Source organism: Elephas maximus, chromosome 9, assembly GCF_024166365.1.
Source record: "Elephas maximus indicus isolate mEleMax1 chromosome 9, mEleMax1 primary haplotype, whole genome shotgun sequence".
NCBI classification, from domain to species: Eukaryota; Metazoa; Chordata; class Mammalia; order Proboscidea; family Elephantidae; genus Elephas; species Elephas maximus.
In genome coordinates, this window is record NC_064827.1 from 26,172,884 (window position 1) to 26,198,432 (window position 25,549).

The window sequence follows — 25,549 nt, forward strand, 5'->3', positions numbered from 1 at the left end:
CAATGTGATAATCCATGTAATGCTCTAGTCAATGACGAATCAAGAAACAGAATCCACTCTAGGTATTTTAACAGGGGTGATTTAGCACAAGGGATTGGCTACAAATGTTTTGGAAGGCTGAGGGAGCAAACCAGGAAGGTGATGTTGTGCAGATATTAGTGTCTGTAGGAAGACTCTATCCGCGTAGACATAAGGAGTAGAAGGGAAAGTGGGGGCATTTGTAGCTCACAAAAGCTGCACCATAAGGCTGATATAGGGCTAACACTGCCCCTACTGCTGGAACCACAATCGCCACCATGGTAAGGCAGCCAGGAGCTTACGCTCTTGCTGTTGCTGAAGGGGCCCAGAAGTTCAACAAACCCATGAATACCTCCACTTGCCAATCATACTACAGGGGCCTGTAGTCACCTTCTGTATCTTGCTGCTTCTATTGCTTGCTACTAAGGGTTTGTCCTAGACCACGCACTTAATTAAAATATTGAAATAGTGACTTCTCCCTTGCTCCTATTTTCTAGTATTCTGTGAGTCCTTCCCATTGGCAGACCCTAACCAAAGCCCTGCTGGCAAGCCTGGGAAATAGAGTTTCCAGGCTTCCAAACCTTGAATACAGCGGGGAGTATAAAGGAGTGAGTATGGAGGTAAGAATAAACTAACAAATAACTGGCACAAGCAGTTAGTACCACTACTGGAAAACAGTAAGTACCCAGATTATGTTAATGGTCATCATCACTGTTGTTATTTCTGCAACTGACAAGTAGTGGGACCTTAAGCTGTTGCACCTCTCTAGGCTTCATTTTACTTATCTCTGAAGTGAAAATGTTAGACTGGATGAATGTTGGGCTTCCTCCCCACAAATAATTTTCTTCTTTCCTTCATGCATCTACAATCAATGAACATTTGCTGAGCGTGCTATATGAGCCAGGCACTGAGTGGGCAACCATGGATATAAGATCAGTAAGACCAAGTTTGTACTGAAGATCATTGTCTAGTGAAGGAGACAAATGAATGGATAATTGTGTGACTTAGGGATCTTGAGACCACTCAACTCCTTAGGACAAAATGAACTGAATCCCAGTTCAGTGCTCCTTCCTGTTTATCTCATTACCTCCCTAATTGTTCTCATAAATACCACAGTCAGGGAAATTTTCTTCTTCTGCCTCTGGGTGAACACATAACTGTCCTTTTCTGCAAGAAGCTCCACTTCCCATTGTCCATCATCCATCCCCCTTCTCTACCTGGGCCTCAACATCAACTTGCCAGTGACGCAGCAGAGAGATGAGCTGCAGAGAGGGTCATCAGCCTGGGGCCCTGGTCAGCATGTGCAGAGCAATCTGGGTAATAAGGGATGTAAAAATATGAATGCTCTGGGTCTCCATGATTTCCCTGTCTGCCCAGTCCATCACTCTGCTACCCGTAGATTTCCCACTGCTGCTCATGACCCTAATGTGGAGTGGGAGACCCTTCGTGTTCCAGCTCTCATTCTGGCACACTCTGAAGGCATTTCAAATACTGCTGTGGAAATGTCAATTCCCCAAGCCAAGAAGACCCCCGTTTCCCAGAAGCTACTTCTACAGACTCTAGAATATAAATGAGCCTGGCCCAATCATGGGCTGCAGCTGGACCCAGTGGATTTGCAGCACACCTGCATTGGAGGTAAATCAATTGGTGCTTCTTAATCCTGGCTACTACCAGGCAGGTTCCCTCCTATGCATTGAAGCTTAGTAGCAACATGCCCTTCGATGTAAAGAGAATTTTTTGTCCTCTCACTTGGGACTAAAGGTCAAAGTTTAAATCTATATTTAATGCCATTTTCTGAAAACTGAATTTGTGATTCCCTTTATGTTGGTATTACATACCTTAAGGGATTTCAGGGGGGAAAATCTGGGAAGCCCAGCTACTGAGAATGACCTTTACTTTAAAAGTGTAAATAGGATGGAGCTTGTTGTTTCTGGTTTTTAAACCTTCTAATTGTGCTTCCAAAGACAATTCTGGAAAGCATGGGCTGTGGGGAGTGGTTACACAGAAGCCACTTTGAAAAGAAGAGACTTTGATTTTTGTCTTAGACAGATGAAAGGCCGAAGGTTAATGGCTCACACTCTGTTGGCCTGCTTGGGACAGTTTCTTTTTGAAGCTTTGTACCTTGAGCTACAGTGATCCCGCATTAGAATATGCAAATAGTGCGGCCTTTAACTGCCTCGGAAAAGGGAAAGTTCAAATTTACTTAATTCTATTTTTCCCCTGAATTTTATAAAACATTATTGAAGTGGTATCAGAATATCATTTAGAATGTCAGTTTTAGAATATTTCAAATATTTACCTAAAGGTTTTTTAAACGGCAGCTTTCACCGTCCAAATGTGGCACTAAAAGCAGATATAAAATTGACTTTCTTTGCACTTCATAATTTCAAACTTGCATATTTAAAAGGTACAGATAGGGATTTCTCAGTTTGCCAAGTGTCTCCACCCATGGATCTGTTTGTGTGTATGTATGTATATGTGTGTATGTATATATATATGAATAATTACAATATTTAATAAATATACCAGGATAGACTTATTTTTAAATAAGATTTAAAATTGACCCTGATTGACCCCCACATTAATATCACATAACTCCCAGCTTTCAGCCTCCTAAAACTTGACATCTGTTATTTTGAAACAAGGTACCATTTACCCACCCTGGCTCTATGGAAAGAAGGGTGGCCGTGAAATTATCTTTTTCATTACTCGATGACATAATGAAATCTGGCTCTGGAAAGTTCGTTCTCCAGGTCCTATCGGACTGTTCTGCCTCACAGCTCCCTGTGACTCCCACAGCTCAGGCAAAACCCCCACATCTTACCAGCTCCGGTCCAGATGGTAACTCTGCACGGGTCCATGGATGATAATCTGTGAGAGCCGCTTTCTGCAGATGAGAAAACCGAGGCCCAGGAAAGGCTGCACCTGCCCAGGGTCAGTTCCGAAGTGGCAGGACCAGGTTTCAGCCCTAGAACCTCGACTCTCCCTTGATTGCACTCGGCTCTAAAACGAAGCTCACCAGGCTCTCTCCTTTGAAAGCTGATTCTTCTTTTAAAATGGTATCATTTCTTGTAGCTTTTATTTTTTAATTCCACCCACACAGGTCCATCTATACCTACCCCACTGCCTCCTCCATCAGAACACAAAAGCATAAACAGGTTGTGGCAGACTTGGGCTGGTATTTTCAGCCACCTTTTTTTTTTTTTTTTTTAAATTATACGATCAGGTCTCTGTGGGGTCAGAGCTAAGCTGGCCAGATGGACCAACACTATACCTGCCTGAGGCATGTTTGTTCATAGTTTATGACCACTGAAGATCGGTTTTTAGAGAGGCATCTAAATATCCATTTTATGATTGCCCCAGCCCTTCCTCTGTCTCCAGTGGTCATTGTGGTCATTTATGTCTTAACCATCACTCGGCTTCCAGAACATTCCAGCCCCTAAATACCCCTAGGGATACAGCAGGTCCATACCTCTGCCTCTCCCTCCACACCCCCTCAAACTGGGCACCTCCCACAGTCTCCTCAACTTTGTCCCTTTGCCCCCAAATAGCTGTCGCTGAAACCACTGCTGACCCTGGCCTTTCCAGAACGGCCCCTTTCCTCGGCCCTGCATCCTTTATTTAACTATGGCTGCCTTAGGCAGCTGATTAAACCACCTCCTTTTCTGCCACATTGTCTTCCCTGGGGCTTTGTGCTCCCTTGGGCTTTCTTCTTACCTCTCCTGTGATCTTTTCCCTTCTGTTCTCCGAGCTCCTTCAATTCTTTCTCTCCACTTCGTTTCTGTACGACCTCTCCTATTCCTTCACTTTTAACTGGAGCAGACTCAAGAGAACGTCTTTAAAAAAAAAAGGAAAGAAAAAACCTGAACACACTATCCCTCTGTTCACTCCTATACCTCTCCAGCTCCTCCTTTCTCTTTTAAGGCAAGTTGCCACCATGTCAAACTCAAATCAAGTTTTATTGTCTTTGCCTGGGGCCATTTCCTCACTCATTTCCAACTCCTAATCTCCAAGCCTGAGGGGCGAGCATCAGTTTCTCATTGCCTGATCCTCTTTTCCTTTTTTCCAAAGGTCCCCAGAAGTTGTTCCTTCCATTCCATTCTCAGCAGAAACATCTTAATTCAGGATCCTTGTCTCTTATACCCTAGCTAATGAAATTCAAGACCTTCCATTATGCGGCACAAGACAAAATCCAAGATTGTCACCTTCGAGGCTCTCCTGAAGGGCTCCTATAGTTATAAAATGCACTAGAAGCACCTTGTTCACTGCAGGCATTTAGTAAATACTAAGCAGTGTAGACATAGTTAAGAGTGTGGGCCCTGGAGTCAGGCAGCCAAGGGTTCAAATCCTGGCTACATCCTTGACAAGCTCTGGAACCCTAGGGAGGTGACTTAACCTCTCTGAGCCTCAATTCCTTCTGTAAAACATAAATTATAACCATAGGCTTGTTGTGAGGATTGAGTGAAAGAATGTGTACGAAGATTTAGCCCTAAGTCTGGTACAGAGTAAAGGCTCACACATTATTAGCTGTTATTAAAAATTATGCAATAGACAAAGAACAACTTTCTTAGGGCAGGATCATAGCTTTTGACAGATTAACTTCTGATGCTAGTTTTTGTTGTTGTTTTTTTTTGTTTTAATCTCTGCGTTTTTCTGGGTTTAATTGACCAAAAGTGGTTCCCATTGCCTCCTAGGCCAATTTCTAGTTTCTTCTCTATGTTGTACATTTTGGGCATGAACAGTTCAACAAGTATCAAGGCAGCCTCCCAGCTTTGTCTAAAAATCTCTAAATTAATCTCTTGCTGAATAGACTTACACTCACTATTGGCCTCCGTACATGAGAGTTGTAAGGCAACTTGGAGTCGCCTTGGGGGACAAGTTTTCATCTTAGAAAAAAATTCTATTTTGGTTTGCCTGGTCCCCAATCCAGCTCTATGCATTATATGTAGCTGAAAAACAGTAACAAGCAACAATGGGCACAATTCTTCCCCAAGAGAAGGTTTATCACCTTTTTAACTCTTTTAATTAAATTGGCTAGTAAATTCAATAAGCATTTTAAGGAAGGATCAATCTGATCAATAAACAGGAAATTCAGTATAACCACAGGTTTTGCCTCCTCCCCGCCCCGCCCCGCCCCGCCCCAGCTTTTTGGTTAGTTGTGGACACACCCAGTGTGGAAATTAAGACAAAATGGCTGAAGCAGGGATCTGAGTTACTTCGACCTATATTAAAGCTTTTAAGGGCCAAGAAGTAGGCATTTCTCTACCTTCTCAGCAAATGATAATTTTTTCCATCAGCTCTGTAAAGTGAAAGACTGATGATGAAATGTTAGCAGTTCTTCCCAGAAGAAAAGAAGGGCACCTAGTTTTGCAGCCTGGGGTGAGAATTGGAATCCACTACCCTTGGAAGCCCTTGGTTCTGTTGCATGATTAATTCCCTGTAAAGTTGCTTAATTTTCTCTTCCTTGACTTCTTCATCTGTAAATAGGAGTAAGCAATACTCTAGAATGATCAGAAATTAGCCTAGTGCCGTCGAGTCGATTCCGACTCATAGCGACCCTATAGGACAGAGTAGAACTGCCCCATAGAATTTCCAAGTAGTGGCTGGCGGATTCGAACTGCTGACCCTTTGGTTAGCAGCCGTAGCAGTTAACCACTATGCCACCAGGTTTTCCGAAGATTACTTGGCAGATCAGAGATTACTGAACAGAAACAGGCATCAGTGAGGTGGCATATCAAATGTGAAATGAGCTTCTTGGATAAGGAAATTAAACCAGTACCAGTTGCCATCCAGCTGACTCTGACTCATGGTGACCCTATATGTGTCAGAGTAGAACTGTGCTCCACAAAGCTTTCGATGGCTAAATTTTGGGAAGTAGGTCACCAGGCCTTTCTTTGGAGATACAGCTGCGTGGACTCCAACCTTCAACCGTTTGGTTAGCAGCCAAGCACTTTATCCATCGGCCCCACTCAGGGACTACTACTGGTGATTACATATGTGCTTACCCACTTCCAGATTTGGCAAGTCTGTTATGCTAGTGTATACTAAAAATTAAAGGGTAGCAAGAAGTCCAATTTTATTTTTCCAAAAAGCATCAAGTATACCCAGTTTTGAAATGCCTTGTTGAGCTTCTGGCTGCATCTTAGCTTGCTTTCCTAGCTCAGGCACTAACAAAGGGTCTGACAATGCCTGGCCCTGTAGTCTTCATGATCCCACAGTCCAACCCTCCCACCCCAGCTTTGTACTCTGGTCTGCAATCTTATTGCAAAATAACAGCGCAACACTGCCTGTTTGCTACTACTTCACGAATACACCCTGACGTTAACCTTTTCCAGCCTACAAAGTAGTTCCATTTTTTCATGCTGTTCCTATATTCACATAAGCGGGTCATCTAAGTTACAAGAACATACTCCTTTTCCTTGAGACTTCATATGGCTGTTTGCCTCTGAATGAAGGGAAGATGGTTTCCAAAAACACATTGGCAAGTTTTTTTTTTTTCCCCCAGATGGATCTTTTATGAAAACAAAGCGTTCAGCACTGCCCTTTCCTCTAATTGTCTCATCCAGGAGCCATCTTGTAGAGACAGCCCTTCTCAAACATCCTCCCTCATGCTCCCGCAAAACACAAACATGCACTCTCTTGTCTCTGAGGAATGACGAAAGCTTTGAGCTGCCACTTTGACTCAGAGAAAGGACCTGGCCTTCCCGGCTTTCTGAACCTCATCCTCACTCTCCTTAATATTCTTCTTCACCCTGTTTCTTGAGAAAGCCAACTCAGAGCATGTGTGAAGCTGGCTCCAGGGAGTAACAGACTCCCACTAGTCAACCCATCTAGGGGAAGACAGACAGGGTCATGCCCCTTGACCCCTTGGTGGAGCCAGGCCAGAGGCCAGCTTGGAATGTCTAAGGAAGGAGACTCCAGCAGCCAATCTAATTATACAACCCAGCAACCCCTCAGACGGTGAGTCACCCTCCCCCATGAGCCCACAGTGGGTGGATGCAACCCCTCTCAGAGACCATTCACAATGCTGATATTCCTGTCCAGCCCACTCCCCTCTTAGTACATGCGGGCAGCATGACGGTTTTCTGTCTCCCCCTGTGCCTAGCACCGTGCTCCACACTTTGGGAGCCCTGACTAATTGTCAGATGAATGAGCACAGATAAAATGTCGGTTGACAATCAACCCACTTCAAAGGATGGAGAACTCTATTTCTGGAAACTGTATTGAAGTCATTGGTTCACAGATTAAATCACTACAGTGCTTACTGGACAAACGAGTGAGGGACTTTCTTTGCACACTTCATAGTAAGTGACACATCTTTGACCAATCACCAGGAATGTGAGTTTATCCGTCAAGTATTTATGGAGACCCATCTACGTGCCCAGGACTGTTCCAGTCCTCAGGGGAAGGGAAGAGGGAAAGGGCAGATATAATAGAACTATAAGACCTCGTCCCTATCATCAAGCATCTTAATCCTAGTGAGGAGGAACAGATGTAGAAAGGTCTTTGGAGAGCCCTTTTGGCATTCCAAGCTGGCCCTGGAACCCTGGGCAAACTTGCCGGGATTTAGACCTGGCTCATCCAGCCATGGGTCACAGTCTCATGACCAAATCATGTCACAATACTGTGTGGTCACATTGTTAAAACATCCAGACATGCATTCAGCCATTGTGCAGCCAGACCAATGTCTGCTGGGACATGAGTGATTCCAGTAACATCCCAAGTCTGAGCACAGGGAAAGGCAACTTCAGTGAGCCACCGATGGTACAAGTGATAGGAGGAGTCACCTTTTCCTCAGAATGGCTGCCTCATTCTCCTATCCATCTAGAGCTTTTCAACCTTCTGTTGCTAAGGAGGAGCCCTGGTGGTGCAGTGGTTAAGAGCTATGGCTGCTAACCAAAAGGTTGGCAGTTTGAATCTACCAGCTACTTCTTGGAAACCCTATGGGGCAGTTCTACTCTGTCTTATAGGGTCACTATGAGTCAGAATCTACTCAACGGCAATGGGTTTGTTTTCGTTTTTTTCCTGGCTAAGGAGAGTATGGCCAGCACATTTTTTTATGATACCTCGACACCTATTCTCAACCCCCTTTCCTTTCACCCCCTTCCGCTATAGCAGATAAAATTCACCCACTTCCGCTATAGCAGATAAAACCAAACCCAAACCCATTGCTATCGAGTCAGGGCCTCAAAGCAGAAGTCCAGTACCCAGAGCCTCACGGACATTCTCTGGAGGACGATTCTCTCATTCTCTGACCCTCGTTCCTCTAATCGTGGGTTCCAACCCTGTTTACTAGACCAAATTCAAAATAGTTGCTCCTACCATTCAAATCAACATCTTCCTTTCTCCTCTGCCTCCTTCCCTTATCAGTTGCCCCCCCAAAATAAAAAATGCCCCACATGCAATTAAAGGAATGGGCACAAGGAGACCACAGGGGTAGAGCATGGGCTTGTCTACACTGAGAGCACCTGGGACCCAGCTTGGCCAGGAAAATGCTCCATCCCAATGTTGATAAAGAACTCTTATCTCAATACTTCACAGAGTGAGATCCCTTTAAAGGAGCAGGCAACACTGGTTCATTCAATGAAAAATTACTGATCACTTACTATTGACTGGCACTGGGCTAGTGCAAGGTATACCATGACAAATAAGCACTGAATCTACCCTAAACCACTGTTATGAATTGAATCATGGTCCCCAAAAGAAATGTGAAGGTCCTAACCCCTGTACCTATACATATGACCCTGTTTTGAAATAAGACTTCTTTTTTTGGTTAATGAGGTCATACCAGAGTAGAGTGGGTCCTAAACTTAATCACTTCTCCCTGATGTCTTCTAAAAAGAGCAGAGTAGACACAGAGACGAACAGGGAAAGGCAGATTCCATGTGAGGACCCATCTACAGTCAAAGGGACAGCGAAGACTGCTGGCAGACATCAGAAACTAGGAGAGAGGTCCAGAGAAGACATCCACATGGCCAAGATCCTGATTTGGACTTTTAGCCTCCAGAACTGTGAGAAAATAAACTTCTGTTCTATAAAGCCTCCCACTTGTGGTATTTTTTGTTATGGGAACACTAGGTAACTAAACCCATAAAACTCATTGCCGTCTAGTCAAATTCCAACTCATAGCGACCCTACATGACAGAATAGAACAGCCCCGTAGGATTCCAAGACTGCAGTATTTATGGAGGCAGACTGCCACATCTTTCTCCCATGAAGCAGCTGGTGGGTTTGAACCATAAACCTTTCGGTTAGCAGTCAAGCGCTTAACCACTGTGCCACCAGGGCTCTTCATGAGGTGAGACATGGATGAATGTAAACATACTTTTTCCCTGTTAAGACAACAATGATATGATATCACATTTGGATAAATAAGACACATTCCTGGCCTGCCCCCTCCAACTCCTTCCATGGAGAATAGAAAGATAAACATTCTTTTATACACAGTTGACATGGCTTTATTTTCATGAACTAGGAGTGGCCTTAATAGACAACAGGCCTTGCTCTCCAATTACTGCCAGAAAGAAGACCTACAGGCCATCCATTCTAATACCCCATCCCTGAACATTCAACTGACTCACAGTTCACAATCCTATATAGCCAGTTACCTTTCGTTCTATAACATATCACACATATTAGGTACCTTCTAATGTAAATCCCCAGTGTAGAGCACTAAGCATTTAGTTCCCAGATGATCCTACTACAGTATTCCTCTGGGATAAAAATGCTACTTGGAAAGGCTATGTTACTCGTCTGAAAAACAGAATAAAACATTTTGGGAACAATTATAGCAACAGTAATCAGGACAAAAATGTTGTTAGATGCCGTCAAGTCCATTTGGACTCATAGCAACCCATGTGACAGAGTAGAACTGCACCGTAGGGTTTTCTATGCCTTTGATCTTTATGGGAACAGATCGCCAAGTCTTTACCCTGCGGAGCTGCCAGGTGGATTTGAACTACCATCCTTTTGATTAGCAGCTGAGGGCTCAACATTTGCCCCACCAGGGTTCCAGAACAAAAGTGGAAAGGTCTAATTAGCCCTCTGGAGCCTTGGTGGCCCAGTGGTTGAGAGTTACAGCTGCTAACCAGAAGGACGGTAGTTTGAATCCACCAGGCACTCGTTGGAAAACCTATGGGAGAGTTCTACTCTGTCCTATATGGTTGCCACGAGTAGGAATGGACTTGATGGCAATAGGTTTAGTTTTTGTGTTTTAATTAACTCTCCAGGAATCCCTGGGTGGCACAAATGGTTAAGCGCTCAGCTACTAACTGGAAGGTTGGATGTCCAAGACCACCCAGAGGTGCCTCAGAAGAAAGGCCTAGTGAGTGATCTCCTTTCAAAAGACCATAGTCATTGAACACTCTATGGAGCATAGTTCTACTCCGACACACACAGGGTCACCACATTGGAAGTGACTCAAAGGCAAGTGGTTTGGTTTTGGTTTAATTAATCATTCATTAACCAGAATCTCCTCTACCCCCAAGAATTCTGGTTAAAGTTAGGTTTATTATACAAATGTTTGTAGTAACCACCTCAAAGGATTGCCTAACAAGTCATTAGGGAACTTGCTTCAACGCCAGGCTAAGAGCGATGTGTGCTTAGGATGCCACTTGTAACGCAGTTACAAGCCATTTGTTGTCTTCAGAATCTTAAAACCTCTCCCTTTTCCAGCCTTTTCAGGCCAGAGCAGGGTTCTCAGCCTTGGCCTCGATCTCTGTTCCCACTACCCAATAAGGAGTGCCTGATGAAGCGGCCTTGCCACATTCACACTTGATTCACAGAAAAAGAAGGGTTCATCCTTCCATCTGTTCTGTTTGTGGCTGCGTGCTGAATAGAAATAATTCCAGAAGTTTCCAGCTGGCCTTCCTCGAAAGGTAAAGAAAAATCTAACGTTTTTCAGGTCTTTATAATCTTTTTGCGTTTCAAGTGAATATTTCCTCTAAAGGAATATTTCAGCCTTTCTGGGATCTATTAAGAAGTACATAATGAATGTTGAAGAACCAGCCAACTTCAAAAAAGAGAGAGAGAGAAGAAAATATTGCAGACTTGCAGAAATCCTCTCTACCCCCTTTATACCAAAGGAGCCATGTCTTCATCCCATAATAAATGCAAACTTGGAAAGGCTCACAATCCTGCCTGCCTCTTCAACTAATGACAGCCTCAATTATGGGCCCTAATCCTGCATTCCTGACACTCCCCTTATCCCTGCATAACTTCCCGGGGAGTCAAAGGGCCCTCCGCCCTGGGCCTGGCAAGGAAGACATTAGCTGTGCAGGAGCAGTGCCTGAGGCGTGCTGGCAAATTTAAGGGTCTGTTCACAGAACTCCACACACTTGGAAACCTTAAATCCTCCTACTTTGTCTCTTCACCTTATACTGAAATAAAAAGCCCAGTAACTCCATTAAAAAATATAAAATTCCTCCACAGGAAATGAACACTAGTTTGCTTCCAATTTACATTGGTTTTAGGTTTCTTCTTCCCCCACCCCCTTTTTATTTTTCATGTTTGCATCCAATGCTATGGAAAATATTTTCTTTAAGGAAAAAAAATAAATAAACACAGGCATTGTGCTGGGTCTTTGCATCTTATTTACTAAGCTGGGTGATGGCCTTCAATCCGCTGGCTCCTATCTGCTGGTAAATCAGTGGGAACTCCTTGCAAAGACACCCACAATCTGTTCCTTAAGCCACCCCACGAGGGCACCTAATGACCTCTGGCTTATTGAGAAGTGGCCCTGTTTTATGTAAACGAATCAACCAGCCAGCTATATTAATAATGAGACGATAATTCATTTTCATCCTAGGCATACACTGTGCATTATTAGTCTCGTAATTAATCCCAGGCAATTTAGGGGGCAGGTATTATTAGTTCCAATTTTCCTTGTGACTCCTCAAACCAAAGATTTGGCAAACAGAGGGTCGTGCCTCAAGTCCCACAGGCATGCCCCGGGGTCCCACCCCCAGCCCACTCCACCCCAGACACCCTCCCTCCAGGCTTGGGCAGCCCTGGGAACCAACCCACCTCTGCCGATCTCCCAAGGTAGCAGGCTTCCTCAGGGGAGAAAGAACCTGGGGTCAACAGATAGCTGGCAAGCCTGCTTCATGGACGAAATCAACAGTGGCTTTCCTGGAGTCAGAAAATAAACTCAGAGCCTTGATACACTGAGAGTATTGCTAGGGCCCACGCGCTGGGCAGCTGAGTCTCTTGGCACATTTGCCCATAAACCCTCTTCACCTTACCTTTGTGTCTCCTGGGGCACGAGTAGGGGGCTCCTCCGTGGCTGCCAGCTTCTAAAAGCCGAGGTCTCGGAGTGAGTGTTCCAAACCTCTCCATTCATTCTGCCCAGCTCAAGCACACACAATAATAATCCCAGGGCTTTGACCACATGGCTTCCAAAATAGGAGATTCCTGTGTTCCTGTGACAGAACAAGCAAGTGTTCTTTCAACCATGAGCACGAGCACCTGTAAACATCTGCAAAAGAGGACCAGGTTCTGGTGAGCACCGAAAACCTTCTCTTGTGGCATTTGACGGAGCGCGTACCAGTTTTCGGGTCTGTAGACCCGTGTTCAAGACCTAACTCTATTAATCTGACGGATTACTTAACCTCTCCAAGTCTTGATTTTCTCACCTTTAAAATAGGAATAATAATGTGCTTGCACTGGCCCCTCCCCCATGGTGGTTGCAAACCAACAGTCCTTGTTGCTCCCCTTCACAAGCTTCTCTCCTAAGCAGTCAGTCAGCATTGGAGCTCAGCATAGAAGCATTAACCATCTTCTCACTTCTCTGCCTAGGCAATCTTGTCCACCCCAATGATGACAATGTCAGCACTCCATACAGTTGCTTTTGGATCCCTTTTTACAGTTTCTGTGCCCCACTCACCCAGCTGTGGAATGCTTTCAGCCAGCATCTGCAGCTCTTTCTTGGAGGAGAACTGCCAGCTCCAGGAATTGTTTTGCCTGCAGGGATGTTGTTTTTATTTTGTCGGCTGAAGAAGAGATGACCCCCAACCCAGAGAGGCCCTGTGCATGATGGAACAAAATGCCGCCTGGTTCTGTGCCATCCTCATGATCAGTTGTGGATCAGACCATTGCGATCCATAAGGTTTTCACTGGCCGATATTCAGAAGTAGATTGCTAGGGCTTTCCTCCTAGTCCATCTTAGTCCAGAAGCTCCCCTGAAGCCTCGGGTGGTAGCTGTGCAGAATTTCTGGGTGATGCAAACAGTTAACACACTTGGCTGCCAACTGAATACAAACAGTTAACACACTTGGCTGCTAACCAAAAGGTTAGAGGTTGAAGTCCACTCAAGGCACCCGAGAAGGAAGGCTTGGCAATCCATTTCCTAAAAATCAGCCAAGGAAAACGTTACAGAGCACAGCTCTACTCTGACATACATGGAGTCACCATGAGTCAGAGCCGACTTGACTGCAACTGGCTTTATTCTCCCTTAAGAGGGGGAGCCATGAAACAGATCATAGATGTCAGTTCCCAAATGTCAACCTGGCATTATCCCCTTCTTAAAAAGGGAGATACTAACACTTGTAAATCTTAAATGATATAATTGTTTATTTTTTAATTTCTCCAGTTTAAAGGGAAGGGGGGGTAATTGTGGAGCACCTCCAACGGCTTCAAGGCAAGATCTCATTTTATCCTTGTAATAACTCCACGAGCAAATTTATTATCTTTTGCATTTATTAGCCCCATTTTTTTTTTTTACAGATGAGGAAATTGAGAAGCTAAATCTCTTAACCACGCTCACACAGCTAGTGAGTAGCTGGACTAGGCTCTCAATTCAGGGCCAGCTGAGGCTGAAGTTCATGTTCTGGCCTGTCCTGCTCCATCTAAGATCCTACTTGTATGTCGGACAAATATCTGAAGGTAGCATTTCCTTGAAACATGTTCATTCCTGAATGTCTAATATTTTCTAAATGAAGTATCAACGCTTCTGTTTTATTTCTTTGTGAAAATCACCATTGAGGCTTTTCCCACGATCCAGTAGATACTGTGTTTTGAAATACTGTGATTCTACCCACAGACTATGAGTTCCTCAAGGACAAGGACCAGAGAGCTTTTATTTTGGCACCTGGATTAATGCCCTGAAACCAGTACGTGCTTACCAGGCATTTGGAAAATAAGATTTGACTTCTCTCTGATTGGACTATTGTGTCAAGTCCCTTTAAGTCTTAAAAGTTTCTGGTTCCATTTATTTTCCTCTTTCTTAGAATTCAGCTCCTTTTCTGGCCCAAGAACTTGACTTGTTTTATGAAATGAAAATAATATCTTTGGAAGCACAAAAGTGAAGATTTTCTCTTTAATCGCTGTGTGATCCAATCACAATTATTTCAGGGTTGGGGAACAGAATGGAATAAGTTTCAAATAGGGCTGGTGCTTTTGAGCTGCAAAGCTAATCCATGCATCCCCAATTTTTACCCCATTTACTACACAGACTCTGTGCAGACCAAAGTAAACAGCACGCCTGAAGCTGATTCCTTGTCTGGGACTTTGTGGCAGGCCACAAGCAGTGACCACAGTCTTGGAATCCCTGTGTCAAGGGAGGCTCCACATGCCGAAAGAAATCGCTTGTCCTTCCCAGCTCTTCTTGGAATCAGTTTTAGACTTTGGTGAATGCTGTGTGCTTTGTATTTCTTTCTTTGTCATCAGACTTGTCTTGCTCAAGTTTGCTTTGACTTGACAGTCCTTTATAGTTCACTCAGATTGAGGGCAGGGAAGAAAATAAAATTCTCAGCCTTGGACAAGGCTTTTGATACTACTACTCAGAGCCAGCATTTAGATTATGCTATACAGTTTATGTATGAGTTGGAATCGACTCAATGGCAAAGGGTTTGGTTTAGGTTTTATACGGTTTATATGGAGCCCTGGTTGGCACAGTGGTTGTTAGGCTGCCAACCAAAAGGTCAGCAGTTCAAATCCACCAGCTGCTTTTGGAAACCCTATGGGGCAGTTCTACTCTGTCCTATAGGCTCGCTATTGAATCAACTCGATGGCAATGGGCTTTTTTTTGGTTTTTATACAGTTTACGTGAGGTCCCTGGGTGGTACAAGCAGTTTATGATCAGCTGCTAAAGTAAAGGTTGGCAATTCAAACCCACCCAGAAGTGCAGTGGAAGAAAGTCCTGGCAATTTGCTTCCCTAAAGACCATAGCCAAGAAAACCTCCTGGAACAGTTCCACTCTATAGCACATGGGGCCGCCATGAATCAGAATCAACTTGACTACAAAGGGTTTGGCTTTTTTTTTTTTTTAAATACAGTTTATATAATGCTTTTTTACATTAACTTAGTGACTAAGCCTTGCTGCTCCTCTTTCTGGAGTGTTCTATCCTCAGATGCTCATTCCTCCTTGTTGAGATCTCAACTCAGTATTGTCTCCTCAGAAAGGCCTTCTCTGACCACCTATATGAGTAGGTCTTTACACGGCTGTTTTTTTTTTTTCTTTTTTTTCAGTCTCTCATAACCCTGGTGGCATAGTGGTTAAGTGCTATGGCTGCTAACGAGGCGCTCCTCGGAAATTCTATGGGGCAGTTCTACTCTGTCCCGTAGGGTCGCTATGAGTCGGAATTGACTCGATGGCAGTGCGTTTGGTTTTTTGGGGGTCATCACTCTATGAAATGACCTTGTTATTTATTTGTCTGTTTAGTGTTTGCTATCTTTCTCCCCACATAAAATGTCAGCCCCACATGGTTTTTATTCCTGTCTTCCCGGGACCTAAAACAGTGCCTGGCACCTTAAAAAGCTCTGTGTATTATTTGCTGCACTGACAGATGAAGGAACGCTTTGCTCTGAGCACTGTTGTCTTCTAAGGTAGTTAATTTCTCTTTGCTTTAGAGATGAGGGACTGGCTGTCTCCGCGAGATTAGGCAACTAGCTTGATGTCACACTGCAGCAAGTGGCAGCATCATCACTGGAACCCGGGTCTTCTACCTCTGGTTTGGATTCTTCTTACGGGAAGGAAAAGTGAACTTTTACCTAAAGCATGGGCAGGCCAGGTGCTCTAAAATAACTGCCCCATGAGAGATCATTAAAAGCCAGCAGCTTGGAGTATAAAAGACCTGAAAAGCCTTGAATCTGTTACCTGCACTAGAGATAAAAAGCATCTACAAGATGAGCTTCAAGATACCGGCCAAGATTGCTGCCGAGACCAGCTCGTGGGTGGACGGATCCGCCTCTGCTCTTTCACACCCACAGACCCCCCCCACCCCTCCCTCTTCCCTGGCCTTGGACCCTGCTAGCCTCTGGGCCCCTCGTTCCGGAAGCTATGGCCTGGCTCTAGACTTTGGACAATTTTCTGACGTCCTAATGTCTTGATCACTGGTGCCGACACGATCCTGATTTCCTTCAATACGTCTTTTTCCCACTCCTGGGAAATTTATGACTGTTCTGGTGTATGTCCCCATCCTCCTTTTGTGAAAAGAGAGGCAAGGAGAGAGAGAGAGAGAGAAAGAAGGCTTTTAATTTTTTTAGCAATGTCTTCATGTTCTGTCAATAAATTACCTCTGCCAGCTTTTAGAGGCCCTATTGGCTCTTGTACTGACCTCTTGTTCCTTCTGTACTTGAAAAATGCCTGATTATTTATCTTCGCCTCTCTCACAATCTTCTTCTCATTCCTCACCTTCGCTTTCCTTATCATGTTTTTGCACTTTCTTAACTTTGTACTATAATTTCTCTGGCTGAGTCGTTGTTTGATATTTTTTCATACTCTCTTGCTTTCCTAGCTTTGATTACTTTCCTTACCCCCATCACACCCTTTTAGAGCTTGTTGCTTGGCCTATTTTCTACACTTCATGTGTTAGTTGCTGGGTCGCATGTATTTTCTTTGGGCAGTTTCTATTTATTTCTCTCTGATTACACTCTTCCATCGGTGGCTGTTCTTTCCAATCTCTTAGTGCCCTTGGGTTTTCCTGGTAGAAACTGACTGCTTTTGTTCCCCCCGGATCTCCTGTATGTCCTTCTACTGGTGGTGGTGTTAGTTGCTGTCAAGTTGGCTCTGGCTCACGGTGACCCCATGCACGACGGAACACTGTGTTGCCCCATCTTCACAACAGTTGGCATGCTCAAGCCCATTGTTGTGGCCACTGTGTATTTTGAGTGCCTTCCAGCCTAGGGAGCTCATCTTCCAGCACTATATCAGACAATATTCTGTTGTGATCTGTAGGGTTTTCATTGGTTTATATTCAGAAGTAGATCTCCAGACCTTTCTTCCTAATCTGCCTGAGTCCGAAGCTCTGCTGAAACCTGCCTACCACTGGTGACCCTACTGGTATTTGAAATTCTGGTGGCATAGCTTCCAGCATCATAGCAACATGCAAGCCACTACACTATGACAAACCGACAGATAGGTGGTGGATGTCCTTCTAAGAGGATCCTAATCCTGCTGGATCTTACTTGGCATAAGCAGTTTCCCCTGACACTGGGCTGCAGGTCAATTGGTAGCTGGGTGCCTCAATTTAGAGGTAGCCTAAGTCTCTCCAAGTCAAACTGCCTTTGAGTACAAGTGGAGTCATGTTACAGTGATATCTGCATATACTAAAAAAAACAATCCCATTGCCATCGAGTTAATTCCGACTTATATGCCCCTGTGGGATAGAGTAGAACTGCCCCATAGGGTTTCCAAGGAGTGGCTGGTGGATTCAAACTGCTGATCATTTGGTTAGCAGCCAAGCTCTTAACTACTGCGTCTCCAGGGATCTACTAGTAAGACCTAAACCCCTACAAAGTACTGCTCCAGGTAGTTCAATGAATCTCGGCGGTATCTCCTGTATACTCACTAATAGAATCAGTCGGGATCAACAGTATCTTCTGGGCTCCTTAGTCAATGTTTGTCTTCTGGATGCCTCTCTGTCCACTGATTACTGTTGCTAATGATGGGCGCTGCTGCCACCTCAGCTGGGTATTGTCGCATTCATTGGGCACCACCACCTAGCTGCTTCCAGTCACCTGCACGGCCATGGCCAAGGCTCTGCAGCACTCAATATCTCAAAGCCACGCTGCATTTGGGTAGAAGGCTCACTTCCTTTCCATATTACACTTTGTCTACAAGTGCCACGATAGTGTTGCCTTGTGCTACAAAGTTTTATAGCTCTTTAGTGAAGCAGAACTTTTAGTTTTTAATTCTGGCTCCCCCTCCTTAGTATGGAAACGCTGGTGGGGTAGTGGTTAAGAGCTACGTCTACTAACCAAAGGTCAGCAGTTCAAATCCACCAGGCACTCCTTGGAAACTCTATTGGCAGTTCTACTCTGTCCCATAGGGTTGCTATGAGTCAGAATTGACTCAATGGCAACAGGTATTGGTCTCCTTAGTACTCAGACAGAAGTCCATGCAGTTTGGCCCGGGTACATTCAGAAACTGCCCACCGCTTTGACATTGAAGCAGCATGTGTCTGCCTATCCCATTTTTCATTAGAGTGAGGTCTCTTGCCAATGGTTCCTTAGTTGCTGTTGTGTTTGTTAGTTGCTGTCAAGTTGGCTCAGACTCACATCGACCTTATGTATAGCGGAAAAAACATTGCTCTGTCATGGTCATTGGCATGATTGAGTCCATCGTTGTAGCTGTTGTGCCAATCCATATCGTTGATATTTTCCTTCATTTTCACTGACTTTGATGTCCTTTTCCAGTGGTCGGTCTTTTCTGAAGACCTGTCCAAATTAAGTAGGCAGAAGTCTTGCCATTCTTGCTTCTAAGTAGTATTCTGGTTATATTTCTTCTAAGACTGATTTGTTCTTCTGCCAATCCGTGGTATATTCAGTATTCTTCCCCAACACCACAGTTCAAATGTGTCAATTCTTCTGTCTTCCTTTTTCATTGTCCAGATTTTGTATGCATATGAGGTGGCTGAAGACTATGGCTTGAGTCAGGTGCACTTCAGTCATGAAAGTGATATTTTTGCTCTTTAGAACTTTAAAGAGATCTTTTGCAGCAGATTTTCCCAACTCAATACGCTGATTGATTTCTTGACTGCTGCTTCTATGGGCATTGATTGTTGATCCAAGTAGAATGTAATCGTTGACAACTTCATGTTCAGAAGAAGACACGGTTCCTTAGAACCTCCTGAAATAAGACTTTGGGTGAACCCAGCAGACACGTTTATTCCCAGCAGCGGTCGCAATCTAGGACCCTGCTGCATGCATATGGACTTTGAACACAAGTAGAGCCCAGTTCAGACATCTGCTATTGCTCAACGCAGAAGAACTTCTATTCTTAGTTGTCAAATTAAATAGAGTTCTAAGTATGCCTCTCTTTCACCATGTGAAGCTGCAAGGAAGAGACAATTGTAGGGAATGGAAAATAGAGAATGATGGTGATGGTAGTTGCAAGAATCCATTCAATGTGTGCCAGATGCTATGCTATCTTCTGGAATTTCAGTGATAAATACAATAAAGTTTAAGCCTTATTTTAGAACTTAAATTCTGATGAAGGTAAGATCTGCCTGCAGATGAAATTTTATTTTTATGTTGTTGGTGTTAAGTTCAAGGCTTGCAGAGGGGGCCATGGGCGCACAAAGGAGGAGCCAGCACTCCGTCCTGTAAGTTTATGGGAGATTTCCTGTATTTCCAGCGAGTTTCAATAAGAAAATTCACCACAATAAATATGCCAGTCATTACCATCTCATGGATGCCCAATCACACCTTGAAAGGGCAACACTGTATACTACCTGCACCCACCTCCTTTAACTTCCAGGCAACAATTGACCCATCAAATGTCAATGACTCAACCTAGGCCAACTGGATTCTCTTTCCTGGGAACTTGGAATGAAAATACTGAGAGACTGAGTCAGGCTACTCACATGATGGTGAGCACTTAGCTAGTCACAGAGAATTGGCCCTGAGGTTGATGCCTCTGAGGCAAAGGTATGGGATTCCAAAGCCTCAAGTAAACAGAGGAGATGAACTTCAGAAAGACAAGGGAATGGAGCAGATGCACAGAGCTAGGGGAATGAGAGCCCTTGAGCCTATACGGTGAATTAATGTCAGCTCTCGATTTCCTGGTTCCTGCCCCCTTGGGATCCAAAAGCATTTCATTTCCCCTTCTTATTTTTCTGTAGAATTTTCTGTTGTACTTCTGTAACAGCATTACTTCTAATTTCAGCTAGTTTAACTGTTCTTCTTTGCTTTGCAACAAGAGAAGTAACTAAGGCACTCCCCTGGTTACCCAGTTACAGTCTTCTGGTGCAATTTTTCCTTCTTGAGTCTTTAAGTGCCTGCTCAGTCTTCATTAAAAAACCTGTTGCCATTGAGTCCATTCTGACTCATAGCGACCCAATAGGACAGAGTAGAAACTGCCCTACAGAGTTTCCAAGGCTATAATTTTTACTCCCGCAGAGTGGCTGATGGGTTCGAACCACCGACCTTTTGGTTAGCAGGCAAGCACTTAACCACTGTGCCACCAGTCTTCATTATCCAGTTCAAATGTCACCTCCTCTCTGACAGCTTTCCCCCTTGTGATCTTTCAGAACTCTGTTCATAACAATTATATTGCAGTGCAATTTATCTATAAATATTTCACTCCCCAGTCCACAAGGTCCTCAAAGGCAGGATTGTGTCCTAGTGCGTAATACCCAGAAGGTGCTTGTAGTGTGTTATATAGTGTCCCCCACCCCAAAAATCACGTCCGCCAGAACTTTAGAATGTGACTTACTTGGAAATGGGACCTTTGCAGATGTGATTAGATAAGTTAAGATGAGGTCATACTGGACTAGAGTGTGCTCTAAAGCCAATGACTGGTGCCCTTTTAAGAAGAGGAGAGAACACACAGAGATGCACACAAAGTAGAAAGCCATGTGAAGACCAAAGCAGAGATTGGAATGATGCACGTATAAGCCTTGAAAAGCCAAGGATTGCCAGAAGCTCCCAGAAGTTAAGAGGAAGGCATGGAGGGTTTCTCCCTCGGAGTCTCCAGAAGGATTAACCCTGATGAAGCCTGAACTTCAAACTTCTGGCCTCCTGAGCTGTGAGAGAACAAATTTCTATTTTAAGCCACCCAGTTTGTAGCAATTTGTTATAGCAGCCCTAGGAAACCAATACCAAAAAAAAAAAAAAAAATCAGTTACCATGGCATTGACTCCAACTGACGGTGACCCCGTGTATGCACAGTAAAACTGCATTCCACAGAATTTTCAAGGCTGTGACCTTTTGGAAACAGGTAGCCAGGCCTTTCTTCCAAGGTGCCTCTGGGTGGGTTTGATCGGCCAGCCTTTCACTTAGTAGTCGAGTACTTAACCAATTTCACCACCCAGGGACTCCTGAAACCAATACAGTGCTCGAGAAATGTTTGTGGAATTGCCTCAGTGGCTCTGAATCAGTTCTGGAGACAGCCTGCCAGTTTGCACACCCTCCTACCTACTGCTCAGTCTTCCTGACACTTCAGGGGCTCTGAGTTTTTGCTGACTTTGCTAACCTATCCCTTTATTCCCAGCTCTGTCTTCGCTCAGTTCTCCCTGGTGTCTGGGGTTGCTTGTTTACTGGGCCCTTCCTGCCCTGTGCAAACTTGACTATCTTTGGCTTGGTGCCAGTTGCAAGACAACCCCCTTGGGGCAGGGCACATGCTGTTTCCCAGGGTTCTAGAACCCTTTGCTATATTTTGACTCCTCTTAATGGCTTTTGTGTGGTTGCCTGGGGCCTGTGCTACCTGTGCCTCTGCCCATGAGAGCGTCCCCCGACCCTGGCCAGCCATCTGTTTATTTTGGCATCATCTCTTCTTTATGTTCTCTCTTCTGAGAGATAGTAAAGTCGCTACTTCCGTTAATAGCCGGAAGCCCTCTCTGCCTCATCCATTGCAAAAAGAAATGTCTCCAGATCTGTAGCGGCTTTCTTCCATGGGAGAGAACATTGGTGCTTATTTGCTTAGGAAAAAGAACACGAACAACAAAACAACTCTTGTTCTGTTTAGACCATTTTTCGTTTACAGATTGCAGTGCCCTTTAGCAAACCCACCAGGTTCTATTGCCAACGGCCGCCATATATCCATGCTGCTGACTTACCCCCTGTCGGCCTGGGGCAGGGGGCTTCGAGTGTAACGTTTCACAGCCCTAGGGGGTTTACATGCTTTACTTTCTGCTCTCCTGTATGGAGTGTTTTTACATGCTTTACTTTCTGCTCTCCTGTATGGAGTGTTTTGCAAGAGGCATTTCTGCCAGTACGTACTGACATGTGTGGGATTGCCTGGCTGATCAGTGGATTGAACACACTGGGCTTTATCACCTTTACCTCTCCAAGTTTCACTTTTCGGACTTCTAGACTTGGGCTCAGCCTCCAGAGTTTCAACATGGGCTCTCTGAATCCTTGTGTAGATGGATATGGCTTTTTATAGATGTTTTAACCTTCATGTTCCTTGGTGTGGAAATGGAGTCAGAACTTTCGGCTAAAATACTACCTGCTGGTTTTAAGTGCCCAGACAGTTTCTGTTCCCTGTGGGGATGGATACGTGATGTCTGCACAGGCATAAGTCCGCTCGGGATGGGCCTGTGTCTGGGAGGGTTCCTCCTTGTTTGTATTAAAGAAACAGCACTGTATATCAGCAATGTCTCCATTCTTCTCTTGGCCTTTGCTGGGGGGCAGGGCAAGATGCAAGAAATGAAGATGATCACCAGTCAAGGCCAAGAGCCATGAGAAATTAGCAAGGGAGTGACTTGCCAATCTTACTCTGTTCCTCTCTGTGGCTAGCTTCTTCCCTCATTAGGAGACCTCAGCAGCACATCAAAATATCAGGTAAGGAGATACTTTAATCTGGGGACCAAGTGGCACCTATCTAAACCAACTTATCAATAAAGACAGCTAGGTGTTGTTTGTATCTGGCCATAAATGACCTCCCAAAGTTGCTCTTCTAAAATGAAAATCTGATTTTGTAATTTGGGCAGCCTAAAAGTATGTGCAATAAAATTGAAAGAGCACTTAACTGGGAGTCAGGAGCTTCCATTTCTAAGGGTAGACTTGGTACTAATGATGCCACTTTAGGCAAATCATTCTACTTCTCTGGCTTCATTAGTGACCTTCGTGAGAGCAGTTTCAGTAGAAAAGCTGACATCCTAATTGCCAAATCTATAGGCTAATTTTCATTCCTCATCCTGCTTGACAACTCCACTGCATTTGGCACCCTTGACTGCATTTCCTTCTCAAAACTGTCTCTGCTCTTGGCTCCTGAGACTCAGCCTTCGTGAATTCTTCTTCACTTCTCCCCCAACCCTGCTCTCTATCCTTCTCTAACCCCTGTTACCCCTTCAACTGCCTGTCTATTGCCTGCTGGTGTTCCCCAGAATTTCCACTTTGCTCCTCTTCTCATCACATTTCCATTCCGGAAGTGATCCGCTCCACTCCCACGGATTCTGCCACCCTCTCCTTGCTGATAGCTGCCGTATCTTCTTCAAAACTCTCTCACCCTCTCTCCAGAATGCCAGTCTGCACTTCAGCCACCCACATGCTGTCCCATGTAGTTGTATGTCAAGCTCCTCCAACTTAGTCTGCCCCATACTGAGTTCACTGTCTTCTTGGTTTTGTCTGTGTTAGTTTCCTAGGGCTGCCATAACAAAATACCAAAAACTGGGTGGCTTATAAGAACAGAAATGCATTGTCTCATGGTTTTGGAGGCTAGGAGTCTGAAAACAGGGTGTCAGCCTTGCTGATTCCTTCTGGCGCTTTGAGGGAGAATCTGTTCCATGCCTCTCTCCTAGCTTCTGGTGGCTCTGGGTGTTTCTTAGCTTGCAGCTGCAGTGTCACATGGCATCCTTTCTCTGTCTCCCTGTCTCTGTGTACCTTTTCCTCTTTTATAAGGACACCAGTCATATAGTATTAGGACCCACCCTACTTCAGCATAACTTCATGTTAACCTAACTAATAATATCTTCAAAGATCCTATTTCCAAACAAGGTCAAGTTCACCGTTACTGGGTTTAGGACTTCAACCTAAATTTTCAAGGGGACAAAATTCCATCCATAATAATGTCCTACCCATCCCCTTAAACCTGATAAGCCTATTCTGCCTTTTGTATTTGATTAGGTCTCTGAGATTAAATTGTCTTTCATTCTTTGCTGCCCCTAAAAAGATGTTCCTGCCATGTCTATTTGAGAAATGTTTCTTAAATCTTCATGTGGTTGTTGTTGCTGTAGTTCAAGACCTCAGGGTCTGTCACCTGGATCTTTGAAACAGCACCTGACATTACAGAAAGCTGACATAACAGAAAGCTGAACTTACAGTGGCTTAACCAAATAGAGGGGGATTTTCGTTGTGGTTGCTTTTTCTTACTCAAAAACAATATGATATAGAAGATTCAGAATAAATATGGCAGCGCTATGATTCTTCCAGGGGCCCTAGGCTCCTTCTGTCTTTCCATTCAGCCATCCTGGACATGTGGCTCTCATCCTTGTGTTTGTCACTTCCTGGTCACAAAATGGTCGCTCCTTTCCCACATCCATACTCCAGGCAAGAAGAGAAAGGGCAAAGAGAAGACAAAAGCCTACTGAGTCTGCTCCCTTTCAAAGAGCTCTCCTGGACACTCACATTTCATTGGTCAAAACTGTGTCACATGACCACTTTGTCTACAAGGAAGACTGGGAAAGACAATGGGATTTTTGTTTGTTTTACATTTTTTGTTTTTGAAGCAGGGCATATTGCCTCCCTGAATAAAATTGGGATTCTGTTAGGAATGAAGACAAGGAGACGTGATACTGCATAATTAACTGTGTCTGCAACATCCTAGTCTTAGTCTTCCAGCAATCAGAATCTTCCCCCATATCTATATCCCTAAAAAGAAATCTGAACATAACCTACTTCTGTTTTAAAAATCTCTGTGGATTCCTCATTGGCCACAGGATAAAGTACAAACTCCTTAACCACATTCCGAATCTTGCTTTCTACTCTATGCTTTTCTCTTGCCATCACCTGTTATGGATGGAACTGTGTCCCCCAAAAATGTGCGTCAACTTGGCTAGGCCGTGATTCCCAGTATTGTGTGATTGTCCACCACTTTGTCATCTGATACGATTTTCCTGTGTGTTGTAAATCCTACCTTTATGATGTTAATGAGGCAGGATTAGAGGCAGTCAACCTTTTTTGAGATTTAAAAGAGAGAAGCAAGCAGAGAGACTGGGGCACCTCATGCCACCAATAATGAAGAACCAGGAGGGGAGCACATCCTTTTTTTTTTTTGCTCATTTTTATTTTTAATTTATTGTGCTTTAAATGAAAGTTTACAGCTCAAGTTAGTTTCTCATACAAAAATCTATACACACGTTGTTATGTGACCCCAGTTGCTGTCCCTGTAGTGTGATAGCACACTCCTTTCCACCTCAGATTTCCCATATCCATTCAACTAGCTCCTGTCTCTTTTTGCCTTCCCACCTCACCTCCAGATAGGAGCTGCCCATTCACTCTCATGTATCTTGTTTATCTACTTGAGATGTCACCTTGAAGACTAAGGTGAATCTGACCTAAGCCATGGTATTTTCAATCACATCATATGCATGTGAAAGCTGGACGACAAATAAGGAAGACCAAAGAAGAATTGATGCCTTTGAATTGTGGT

At 44.3% G+C, this 25,549-nt stretch overlaps 1 long non-coding RNA gene across 1 annotated transcript; it reads right to left on the reverse strand.

Annotated features, from left to right (window-relative positions):
* Positions 1 to 2,842: 2,842 nt before the first annotated feature.
* On the reverse strand, positions 2,843 to 12,323 carry LOC126083451 (uncharacterized). The gene is made up of 3 exons (XR_007518802.1): positions 12,261 to 12,323; positions 3,736 to 3,854; positions 2,843 to 2,905 (listed from the first exon to the last, which is right to left on the reverse strand). It is a non-coding gene; the product is annotated as an uncharacterized LOC126083451 (long non-coding RNA).
* Positions 12,324 to 25,549: the final 13,226 nt, after the last annotated feature.